The sequence below is a fragment of the Amborella trichopoda genome, chromosome 11 (assembly GCF_054954075.1).
Source record: "Amborella trichopoda isolate Santa Cruz 75 chromosome 11, AtrichopodaSantaCruz75HAP2 v2.0, whole genome shotgun sequence".
Lineage (NCBI taxonomy): Eukaryota > Viridiplantae > Streptophyta > Magnoliopsida > Amborellales > Amborellaceae > Amborella > Amborella trichopoda.
The window spans coordinates 45,658,174-45,672,286 of record NC_142346.1 but is presented as its reverse complement, the minus strand read 5'-3'; positions in this window follow the sequence as shown (position 1 = coordinate 45,672,286).

Here is a 14,113-nt window from a genome sequence, read left to right as displayed (position 1 = left end):
TGGCCACACATACATGCAGTTGTCGGGTGTGGCAGGTTAGTGGGTTGCCATGCAGTCATGCGATCGTCGCTATAGATCATAGGCATGAAGATGTTACAAAGTTTTGCGGTGTTTATTTAACAGTTCAAATGTATCGTAGATCATATTCCTTTCCCTTCAACCTAATACCTAATACACTAGAGTTGTCAGATATTGTCTATACAACAGTAATACCGCCAACTGCAAGGCGAACTGCGGGTCGGCTAAAAAAACGACGCAAGCAAACAGAGTACAAAGAGAGTAGGCCTCCTAAGTGTAGTCGATGCGGGGTCGTGGGCCATAACCGGAATACATGCAATTAAAGTATATAAAATGATGTAACGAGCCCATTAGTGCCAGTTGATATTGTTTTTATATGCCATTTTGTTTTTGAATTTGTATAGAGGTCAGTGCCTGTTGATATGACTTTTTACTTCAATTAATGAAATATCTAAAGTTCTTGATTGATGAGTGTCTGTTCAATTTTTAAAAAGTATGTGTTCAAGCATATCCAATTTTAAAAAAAAGACTTAATCTTAATTATTGTTTGGCATGTGATTGCTCAAATTTTAAAAAAAATACTGTAAAACAAATTACATTTTTTTTTAAATTATTTATTTGTTTCAAGAGTTATTTGTTTGTACTTGGATATTGTGAGTGGCCTTGCCTGTGTAAGAATCAAAAAAATGAAAAAAAAAATTTATGTGCACTATGCTTGATCATAGAGTCTAACTTTGAATTTTTAGGTGCTACAATATTAGGCCCTAGAACATTGCTTGCTACACAAGGCATGGCGAGGAGTTTGCGTTGGACAGGAAAATCTTTTTCGAAAAAAAAAAAGCAAAGCAGTTCAAAATATATCACAAGGACGTGTCACGTTCTAAAAAATTGACACGAACTTTTTGCATGTGAAGTTAATCGTTGATTGATGCTTCCAAAGCCACATGAGTTTGGTAACAAATCTTCACATGGTAGGACACCCCTCTTTGATGAACTGAGCATTAAAATAGAAGGTATCATTCCTTAAAGCACCATTTCTTTTAACTTAGGGTTTTAATTGTCCTTGGGAAAACCTGCTTCATCATTGGAGATAGATGTTAAGACCATTATGATTATAATTATGAAAAAAATAAATTCAGGGGTTGAAAAATGATTTACTCTATGTGTTTTTTTTCTTACTATTTATTTCAATTTTTTTGGATATTATCAAATTTGAATAAGTTTTGGGGCTCCAAATCAATAGATATGAGGTGGAAATGGATTACAGTAATTTGGGATGTGGTTTGAACCCTAAATCCCTTGAAAACCAAGGTGTATACATGGTTAACTCACCAAATGCTTTTTTTAAACATATTTCTTAAAGCTCTTTTTTTCAAGGATTGTCTACAAATAGACCATTTAATCAGTTATCTTTTGTACATGGAGGTCACAATCATTCTTGTCTCTTAAATTTCAAAATGAGTGGTTGTAAGAGTGTCATTAAATAGATGCAAAGTTCCAAAAAAAAAAAAAGTTATCGGACTTCATGACTCTTCTCAATCTATCCAATTTGACATTTTATGAGTGGGAATGATTGTGACATCAATGCACAAAAGATAGATGGTGTCACACCCCAAGAATTTACAATACTGATATTCCTGAGATGTGACAGTCAAAACATATATACATCTATTGATAGGACAAATTTACAGTGGCGAGGTCTTACAAAGTAAATAAAGAAAGTTTAAGCAAAACTATAATATCTTCCCAAAGTTGATCTTGACGATGACACAAATGAAACCGCAGTCATCCTGAAAAATGTTTACCATAGTTTGATGAGTTTGGCTACTCAGTAAGTGATCATCATAATCCTAAAAATAATCATGGTTGAAAGATATCAATATTTTCCAAAATGAGATCTATTAACAGAAATGCATCAACAGTTTCATTTTCAATAAATGCATAAATAAGTATAATCCGAATAATTGAAATGCACATAATACTTTAACGCGTCAATGCATAATTCAAAGGATTTCACAAAATACCCTACTGGCGTCCCAAGTAGGTCACCTATATACCCCATCAGCGTCCTGATAGGTCTACTTAATTCCTATCGGCGTCCCAGATAGGTCCACTTAATCCCTGCAGGTCCACTTATACCTCACCGGCGTACCGGATGAGTCCACTTGCATACTTAAATTATTTCTAAATCTCTTTAAACATTCGAAAGCAGCAATATCATGTACTCAACATATCACTGAAATCATTAATATGAATTTCACTTAAACCATTAATAACAGTCCCTCTCTATAACATTTCAAAAATAACCAATCAAATATTTTGGGGTCAGATTTAGAAAGGTAGCAGTTCGTAAAGACGTTCTAGCATAATTGCCAATTTAATATATATAGAAAAACTCTTATAGAAATTTAAGAATACGGAATTATCACAATTTATGGGATATCAATTCACAAATAAACATTTCACAACAATACTATAATCAATTGCAAAAATGTCAATTTTTTTAAATAATAAGGCAGTCAATTGCACATGAATTTTACAATGTCTAAATATTCAAAACAGTAGAAAGAAATATCACAATTTTACTAAAAGCAGAAATATCACATTTATTTCTAACAATAAATAAGAAAAATAAATAAATTTATTTTTCTAATTTACAGCATTCAAAATTTCTAACATAGATAAAATATCACTATTTTTATTAAAAAGATTATTTTTCAAGATAATGAGGTCACGTGCGCATAAAATTTATCGTGCCTAAAATTCATGATAATAAGCAGCAATAATTATTTCATTTCATTTTTAAAAAGAATGGATTATTTTTCGAGACAATGGGGTCACTTACACACAAAACTTATAAAATAAAGATCTTGGACGGAAATATCACTATTTATTAAAAATAGACTATTTTTCAGAAAGACGATGTCACTTACACACAAAGCTTATAAAATAAAGATCCTGGACGGAAATATCACTATTTATTAAAAACAAACTATTTTTCAGGAAGACGATGTCACTTACCCACAAATACTTTAGAAGGAGCTTCCAATAAAAATTCGGCTAGAGAGAGGAGTTCACTGTGTTTCGACCAGAGAGAAAAATCTCATAAGTTTTCTAAGGTAGGAGTCCTCATTTCTCTGAATTTAAATTCTACTAATATATTATTTTATTCTTTTATTACGTTACAGGTGTGAGCGTTTGCTTACACTTTAAACGACTAAAGCCCACGTCCTTTAGTGGACGTGGCAAGAGCAAAGAAGCAACAAAGCTTTTAAACGAAAAGCTTTGAAAAGTAGAGATGGTCCCTAAGGACCATCATGTTCAAACGAATCATCATGTATTAAAAATTTATTTTCTTCTTTTTTTTTTTTTTTTTTCAAAAGTTTAGGATTGTTACATTCTTCCCCCCTTAAAGAAATTTAGTCCTCTAAATTTGTGTACCTGATTATTGAAAAATATTTTTAAATTTCCTAAAAATCTTAAACCTATTGCTCTGATACCATAATTGTCACACCCCAAGAATTTACAATACTGTTATTCCTGAGATGTGACAGACAAAACATATATAAATCTATTGATAGGACAAATTTACAGTGGCGGGGTCTTACAAAATAAATAAAGAAAGCTAGCACAACAACAGTATCTTCCAAGATTGATCTTGACTAGCACTCAAAATGAATCCGTAGTTATCCTGAAAAAATGTTTACCATAGTTTGATGAGTTTGGCTACTCAGTAAGTGATCATCACAATCCTAAAAATAATCATGATTGAAAGATATCAATATTTTCCAAAATGAGATCTATTAACAGAAATGCATCAACAGTTTCACTTTCAATAAATGCATAATTAAGTATAATCCGAATAATTGAAATGCATATAACACTTAACGGTAGTGCATAATTCAAAGGATTTCACAAAATGCCCTACTGGCGTCCTAAGTAGGTCACCTATATACCCCATCAGCGTCTTGATGGATCCACTTAATCCCTATCGGCGTCCCAGATAGGTCCACTTAATCCCTGCAGGTCCACTTATACCTCACCGACGTACCGGATGAGTCCACTTAATCACTACCGGCGTCCCAGATAGGTCCACTTATACCTCACCGGCGAACCGGATGAGTCCACTTGCATACTTAAATTATTTCTAAATCTCTTTAAACATTCGAAAGCAGCAATATCATGTACTCAATATATCACTGAAATCATTAATATGAATTTCACTTAAACCATTAATACCAGTCACTTTCCATAACATTTCTAAAATAACCAATCAAATATTTTGGGCTCAAATTTAGAAAGGTAGCAGTTTGTAAAGGCATTCTAGCATAATTGCCAATTTAATAAGTATAGAAACACTCTTATAAAAATTCAAGAATACGGAATTATCCCAATTTATGGAATATCAATTCACAAATAAACATTTCACAACAATACTATAATCAATTGCAAAAATGTCAATTTTTAAATAATAAGGCAGTCATTTGCACATGAATTTTACAATGTCTAAATATTCAAAACAGTAGAAAGAAATATCACAATTTTACTAAAAGCAGAAATATCACAATTATTTCTAACAATAAACAAGAAAAATAAATAAATTTATTTTTCTAATTTACAGCATTCAAAATTTCTAACATAGATAAAATATCACAATTTTTATTAAAAGATTATTTTTCAAGATAATGAGGTCACGTGCGCATAAAATTTATCGCGCCTAAAATTCATGATAATAAGCAGAAATAATTATTTCATTTCATTTTTAAAAAGAATGGATTATTTTTTGAGACAATGGGGTCACTTACACACAAAACTTATAAAATAAAGATCTTGGACGGAAATATCACTATTTGTTAAAAACAGACTATTTTTCAGGAAGACGATGTCACTTACCCACAAATGTTTGAGAGGGTGCTTCCGATAAAAAATTCGTTTCGAGAGAGGAGTTCACTGTGTTTCGACCAGAGAGAGAGAGATCTTAAAATTTTCTAGAGTGGGAGTGCTCACCTCCCCTATTTAAATTCTTATAACGTATTAGTAAAATATTTTATTACGCTCTACCTCATACCTGAGGTGTCGCGTTAAGCGTCTGCTTTTAACATACGAAAACCACGTCCGCTAAAGGACATTGCCAGCTGCAAGCAGCAAGCAAAAGCAGGCAAGCAAAAGCAGGCAAGCAAAAGTTAAACCAAGTAAAACTTTTTGAAAATAGTGATGGTCCTCAAGGACCATCATACTCAAACAGACCATCACCTATTTAAAAGCATCTTTTCTCTTCTTCTTTTTTTTTTTTTTTTTGAAATTTAATTGTCACACCCCAAGAATTTACAATACTGATATTCCTGAGATGTGACAGTCAAAACATATATACATCTATTGATAGAACAAATTTACAGTGGCGAGGTCTTACAAAGTAAATAAAGAAAGTTTAAGCAAAACTACAATATCTTCCCGAAGTTGATCTTGACGATGACACAAATGAAACCACAGTCATCCTGAAAAATGTTTACCATAGTTTGATGAGTTTGGCTACTCAGTAAGTGATCATCATAATCCTAAAAATAATCATGGTTGAAAGATATCAATATTTTCCAAAATGAGATCTATTAACAGAAATGCATCAACAGTTTCACTTTCAATAAATGCATAAATAAGTATAATCCGAATAATTGAAATGCACATAACACTTTAACGCGTCAATGCATAATTCAAAGGATTTCACAAAATACCCTACTGGCGTCTTAAGTAGGTCACCTATATACCCCATCAACGTCCTGATAGGTCTACTTAATTCCTATCGACGTCCCAGATAGGTCCACTTAATCCCTGCAGGTCCACTTATACCTCACCGGCGTACCGGATGAGTCCACTTAATCCCTACCGGCGTCCCAGATAAGTCCACTTATACCTCATCGGCGAACCGGATGAGTCCACTTGCATACTTAAATTATTTCTAAATCTCTTTAAACATTCGAAAGCAGCAATATCATGAACTCAACATATCACTGAAATCATTAATATGAATTTCACTTAAACCATTAATAACAGTCACTCTCTATAACATTTCAAAAATAACCAATCAAATATTTTGGGCTCAAATTTAGAAAGGTAGCAGTTTGTAAAGACGTTCTAGCATAATTGCCAATTTAATATATATAGAAAAACTCTTATAGAAATTCAAGAATACGGAATTATCACAATTTATGGGATATCAATTCACAAATAAACATTTCACAACAATACTATAATCAATTGCAAAAATGTCAATTTTTTTAAATAATAAGGCAGTCATTTGCACATGAATTTTACAATGTCTAAATATTCAAAACAGTAGAAAGAAATATCACAATTTTACTAAAAGCAGAAATATCACATTTATTTCTAACAATAAACAAGAAAAATAAATAAATTTATTTTTCTAATTTACAGCATTCAAAATTTCTAACATAGATAAAATATCACTATTTTTATTAAAAAGATTATTTTTCAAGATAATGAGGTCACGTGCGCATAAAATTTATCGCGCCTAAAATTCATGATAATAAGCAAAAATAATTATTTCATTTCATTTTTAAAAAGAATGGATTATTTTTCGAGAAAATGGGGTCACTTACACACAAAACTTATAAAATAAAGATCTTGGACGGAAATATCACTATTTATTAAAAATAGACTATTTTTCAGAAAGACGATGTCACTTACACACAAAACTTATAAAATAAAGATCCTGGACGGAAAAATCACTATTTATTAAAAACAAACTATTTTTCAGAAAGACGATGTCACTTACCCACAAATACTTGAGAAGGAGCTTCCGATAAAAATTCAGCTAGAGAGAGGAGTTCACTGTGTTTCGACCAGAGAGAAAAATCTCATAAGTTTTCTAAGGTAGGAGTCCTCATCTCTCTGAATTTAAATTCTACTAATATATTATTTTATTTTTTTATTACGTTACAGGTGTGAGCGTTTGCTTACACTTTGAACGACTAAAGCCCACGTGCTTTAGTGGACGTGGCAAGAGCAAAGAAGCAACAAAGCTTTTAAACGAAAAGCTTTGAAAAGTAGAGATGGTCCCTAAAGACCATCATGTTCAAACGAATTATCATGTATTAAAAGTTTATTTTCTTCTTCTTTTTTTTTTTTTTTTTTTTTTTTTTTTTTTTTTTTATCAAAAGTTTAGGATTGTTACAGGTGGTCTTTTTATAGACAATCCTATTTCTTTATGATGAGGGTCTAGGTGCGATCGGGAATATAATACTTAAGTTCGTCCTCCCAAAAAACATATTAGAGATGGAATTTGGATCCAAAATTTTGTAGGACTATCATGTAGATCACCGTGATCATGAACATGAAGTTCGAGTCTTAAAGACGGTTTGTTTTATCCAATCCTTTTGGATGTTCGTTTTTATTCTACAAACCCGTGAGAACACTTGAGGGAGATATTTGATGCCCAAAGGAGGAATCCTATTATCCCATCGCTTTATGGAATATCCAAATGACTTTGGAGCTCCAAATTCAAGAATCTAAAGTGGGAAAGATTTACGTTTGATTTGGGATGTGTTTGAAGTCTTAAATTCCAAAAAAACTAAGACAACAAACACATTAGTTGATTAACTCACCAAATATATTTTTTTTTATTATTATTCATCAAAGCACTAGTCGCAATCTTCTATGCTAAGCGCTGCCAAGACAACAAAGGCAGCATAAATGTTTGTGTGAGAGAGAGCAATGTCGACCACAAGAGAATATATTCCCATTCAATAGGAAAGACAAATGTTAATGGGTGGTGTCCATGAGAATAGAAACCACAATAGTGACTAAGGTGTGGGGGTGCTACCGCCACGACCCAGCCCCTCTCAAAGTGTGTGCACATGAAGATGATATAGTGCGCATATACCATGCTCCGGCATATGGAATATTTTAACTTGCTTCCATCTACTCCCCCTTAAACTTTAGCCGATGATGAGGAATGTTCCTTCCTTGAAATGAGATCTACCCATGATCATATTACCTTTGAACTTTAGAGTTTTGAGTTTTTATTACAAAATGACTACATACCCTAATGCTAAGGAATATTCTTCCCTTAAAATCAGATTTTCCCTTTTTTAAGAATGACAATATTACCTTTGAATATAAGGGTTTTGAGTTTATAATAATAAAATGACTAAAATACCTTCCACAGTTGTGCCTCTCATTCTAGTTGTTTTAGTGTTTACATAAGTTGTATTTATGGAAAATCAATAATAAAAAAAAAAAAACCAAGAGATGAACTATTTAACGTCTTATCTTTCATTTTAAGTTTAGTTTTGACTTGTTTGGAATTACTATAAAGGGTCTTGCCCTTCCTTTTCATAATTATGCACTTGACCAAGGGATACTTTCATCATTGTCATCATCGTCATAGTTTTTTTCAACTAATTAGAATCGGCGACATGGATCTTAATCTATCATTCTGCTCTATTAAGAGATCAGGACATACATTAACACTTATATTATTATAATATAAAAAATTCAGCATATACTAGAAGAGAATTAAACCCTAGTCGGGAGCATTTTAGAATCTCAAATTTTAGGGACATGACATACTCAAACGTATCAAGCAACCTAGAAAAGAAAAGAATATTAACACGTACTTTTGTGAAAAATATTGGGCCCTAGGACTGGGGGTGACTGTGAGGAAGTTTATTCCCATCATGAGTGCTTCTTGAAAAACTTCACATGAAAAGCACATATTTTTCGAGTCCCTAAACAACTGGATTTAAACAGTCTGTTTGCAATCGAAAGGCACGATTTTCCCATGAAGTTAAAAAATGCATTTTAAGGTTCTTTTTTCTTTCTTTCCAAGTAGCTCACAAAGGTAGAGTAGGTCCAGTTCACAAAAAATTGAGACCTTGAAGATACTACTAGCTAGGATTTTCCTTAAAGGTGCAAATGTGCATTTTGCTCTTGCTGGAGCACATTGATCTTTTATAAAAATAATTGGCATAAATGGTTCTCAACAAGAATAAGAACTTCATATTGGAAAGAGCGGCAAAATTTAAAAGTTCCCCTCTTTAATTACAGGAAAACGTGTATGAAGAAATCCTCTCTTCTTCTTTTTTATTTTATTTTTTTATTTTATTATTATTTATGTGATAATGTATGAAGAAATCCTATTTTGACATTGGACAACCCTCAAATTAATTATATTAACATCGAGATATATGAATATGAGAAAATATATATTTTAAGTTCCAAAGATATACATCTCGCAATACATTTTCTAGACTATCCATTTTCAAGATTTTCATATGTTTAAAGATCTACTTGATTTTGAACTATTTTTTAAATTTAATTTTATAATTCGAGATAAAAATAGATTATCAGACCATCCTAAACATTTTTGACACCAAAATTACATCTAATGATAAAATGTGGTGGTGCACTTTACTTTGATCGTCTAAGGTTGCAACCATGCGCAAACCATACCCTTAATCATGTAAATGTTCTAGATGAAATTTTTGGAGAACTGAATAATTGCTATGCTCAACAATTGTTTTTAAAGGGAAATGTATATAGTGAGATCAATATTTTTTATATAAGAAAGTCATAATTATTATTGATAATTAGATTTGAAATCAGCTGGTTGAGAATGTATTATTGTTTAGAGATAAAATCCAAAATAAAATTTTTTGAATGTTGTGACACTTTCATCCATTGCATTTTACATCCCATAGTTAACGATGATTGTGACATCTTTATAGTAAAAATAAATAGTCTCATAGTATATAATTTTTTATAAAAAATTTAAAATCATAAATCATAATTAGTGTCCTTTTGGAAATTTTCAAAATTCGACATCAGCCTTTTAAATTAAACTAAAAATGGCTGAAATATTAAATAGTTGATATCTTATGTACCATTTTTATATAAACTTTCTTTATTTTATTTGAGGTTGTTTTTCAATTGACTAAAACATAAAATTTGATAAATGCAGAAAATTACTCTTGAAATCACCGAAATTTTCTGAAATTTTTCAATATTCGAAAAGGTCTGGAGCCCAAAATATGTATGGTTACCATTAACAGCCGATAAGGGGTACATGCGTCAATAGAGATATGCGAGGGATGTATTAGATATTTCTTTCCAAAGAAAGGGTACTTAGCGAAATGAGAAAAAATTTCAATGCATAAAAATTCTTCGAACCAGCGTTTTAACAAACGCCGAGTCGAACCGGACTCGCCCGGTTCGACTCGGAAATAGTGAAAAGGGACCGGATCGCCCAAAAAATCGGAAATCGTCCGGTTCTAGAGAGAACCGGACGATTCTGTACAGTGAATCGCCGATCACTGTACGGAATCGGCGAGTCCGAACAGTGAATCGGCGATTCCGTATGGATTTTTTTTTTTTTTTTTTTTTTTTTTTTTTTTTTTTTTTTTTTTTTTTTTTTTTTTTGTAATCCATGATAGATTTTTTTGTAATACTTGGTCGATTTTTTGTAATCCATGATCGAATTGTTTTTGTTTTTTTGTAATCCATGATCGAATTTTTTGGTTTATTGTAACCCATAATAGAATTTTTTGTAATCCATGATCGAAATGTTTGTTTTCTTTTCTTGTAATCCATGATCGATTTTTTTGTTTTTTGTTTTTTTTTTGTAACCCATGATAGAATTTTTGTAATCCATGATCGAATGTTTTGTAATACATGATCGAAATGTTTGTTTTTTTTTTGTAATCCATGATCGAAATGTTTGTTTTTTTTTTTGTAATCCATGATTGAATATTTTGTTTTTTGCTTTTTTTGTAACCCATGATAGAGTTTTTTGTAATTCATGATTGAATTTTTTGTAATCCATGATCGAACTATTTTTTTCTTTTTTTGTAATCCACGATTGAATTTTTTGTTTTTTTTTGTTTGTTTTTTTTGTTTGTTTTTTTTTGTAATCCATGATCGAATTTTATGTAATCCATGATCGAATTTTATGTAATCCATGATTGAATTTTTTGAAAATTTGTGATTTTTTTTGTTTAATCCATGATCGAATTTTTTTTTGTAATCCATGATAGAATTTTTTGAAAATTTGTGATTTTTTTTTTAATTCATGATCGATTTTTTTGAAAATTTGTTTTTTTTTTTAATCCATATTATTCAAAGAGAAAACGAGAGAGATGATGATTCTGAGGCCACCCTATCCCAGCCATATTATTCACATATCGAGTCCCAACAGCAACAGTGTAGGGATGAGCACGAAATACTGTAAATTAAATGCTGAATGGCGGTTCATGCAGGGAAAGAACATATCAATATTCGCATATTCATTCAAAAACATGAAAATTCTTAATGGAGTACCCTCATTTTTTATTGAATTCCTAAAAAACAATATTTATAATGAATTTTAATAATTTTTTTGAATTTTTTTTAAGCTTTATTCTGACCGATTCACCCGATTCCCGATCCGGATCGGTTTTTTGGAAGCCCGATGCGGGTCACCGATCCGTTTTTTAAACCATTGCTTCGAACTTTTTAGTCCACGTAGGACGGGTCCAATGCAACGAGGAGGATCCCCGAATAGGGGGACCCGCTTTGACCTTTACAATTTTGCCCCCATGTATTTTTCAAAATGATATGATACGCCCTACTCGAAATTACTGTAATACCTACGGGCACTTGTGCAATTTTTTTTATTGAGGCCTCTATGCTCTAATTTAGAACATAACCCCCCAAGTTACAACTCATTTAATAATGAGTGCGGTTTGTATAGAGCCTAGGCTCTAAACAATCAAATTAAAGCTTACATCCAAATAGTATCGAAAAATATGATTTTAATGATTGAAAATCTTTTTGATAACCTTAAAATATATTGTTATTTTTATTTATAAAGTTTAATGCTTCAAATGTCACAAAAAAAACGGTTGATTTTGTTGGACCAGAGGAGCCACATTACACACATACCCAATCCATTCATTAGTAAAACCACGGGCATAGCAGTCATGTCATTAAACTAGATGAGAAGTATGTCACAAAGATGAAACAATTTTTTTTAGATTTAGAACGCATCAATAACAAATGCCCAACTGCTTATGTTCCTGTACTGGAGATAAACAGTCTTATAATGTAGAATTTCAAAAAGTAAAAATTGCACAAGAACCTCAGAGTGGCCCTTCAGCAATAAAATCAAACGGTTTCATATTTAAAGTTAGAGGCGAAATAAGATACATATTCAACCATCCAAATTCACATCGAGTATTTATTTTTGGACACAGAATAGAGTCAATAGCACATTTCTAACCAACTAATTCGCTTCTAATGACCGATAACTACTGTGACGTTCTTGCACCAAAGATAAGTCGCCTTGGTGTATACATCCGGTTGCGGGTGCCGTAAAGATAAGTCGCCGTGGTGCGGTTTGTATAGAGCCAAGGCTCTAAACCATCAAAGTAAATCACACCTTCAAATAGTATCTAAAAATGTGATTTTAATAATATATTTTCAAAACTTGAAATCCAAATTTTTTTCTCATGTCATCTTGAGGTCGAGATGGTCAACTTGAAGAAATTTGGGCATCAAAACAACCTCTTCTAGTGAAATTTTTGATGTGCATAGTACATCACACCTTTAAATGGTATTGAAAAATATGATTTTAATGATATATTTTCAAAACTTGAAATCCAATTTTTTCTCGTGTCATCTTGAGGCTGAGATGATTAACTTGAGGATATTTGGGCATCAAAACAACCTAGTTTAGTGAAATTTTTGATGTGCGTCCTAATTTGATTGTTTAGCGCCTTGACTTATATAAACTTTTCATATAAACAAAGTCCCATTTTGATGATCACTTGATTGCGGCCCATTGGGCACCACTCTTGCTTGAAATGGCCCACATTGACAACTCCAGCTTCTGGCTTGAGAAAGGAGGAACTCATTGCAACACGCGTGTGGGTTCCAAATACTATCATCTTGTAAGCCTTAAAAACAAGACTAAACAACTTGCACTCCTAACGGGACGTTTTATTTGATTGCCCATGAATACTCAACTACTTGCAAATCATCACGTATTTTTTTATTTAATGTTTTTTCCATTACTATGTTATCGGCAAATGCTACATAGGCATTGGGTTTGACAATAATGATATCTTCCAACACACCGAAACTCGCAGTCACTCCACTAGTTATAGGAAAATGTAAGGATTGATGCATAGAAGAACATTTTCTTCAATTGATAATTATATGAAGCGGAAGATATTTTAGTCATTTGTTTGCATCAAGCTCAAACCTCATTCATGCATGCGTGCTCCTCCAGAAGCACACATCATAACAACTGGGAGAGATCTATCAATAGCATACTCGATCAAACAGGTTATTTTCTCACCTACTACAGATCCCATACTGCCTCACCATACTAGCATTGATAGTCATGTAACATCGGGGCTTGGTCTTGAGTGGTTTGCAGTTTGACTTCAGGAATACTATATCTCGACTTCAAATCATACTACTACCATGTCTGCAAAACCAGTTAGGCTAACTCAGACCCAATCGGGTTACTCGAATTCGGATACTGGCCTTGGCCGGTTTGGCTAACTAGGGTGGTCAAGACTAGACCACCCTAACTTAAAAAAGAAAAAATATTTATAAAAAAAAAATCTAAAAAAATAAGATTTTGCTTGTAATAGTTTTGTTATTGTTTTCTAATATTTTTGAAAATATTGGGAAGTATTTTGGCCATTAATATTTAGTTTTACGTTTTTATATTTTTTGAATTATTTTTAAAATACCGTGGGGCACAATTGATTTTTCATTGCTTTTTTAATTTCATTTGAATCTATTTTGTTTAATTATACTTTACGCATATTTTTAATACTTTATTAGTATTTGATAATTTTTTAAATTTTTTTAACCCTCTTTTTGCCCGGACGGGACATGCCTGATTAAAGCGGATTCCAAGGACCGGGCCAATGGCCGCGTTTCGTTTCCGGTTCATCGTTTCCAACATTGAAATGCTGACGGACAAAAAAAGAAAAAACCCAAGGGTGCAATAGTCATATTTACAGAGAATAGGGCATTTTGGGTATTATCCGCTTCGTCTGAAAAGGTCGTTTTTGTTCAGTCAAAGATT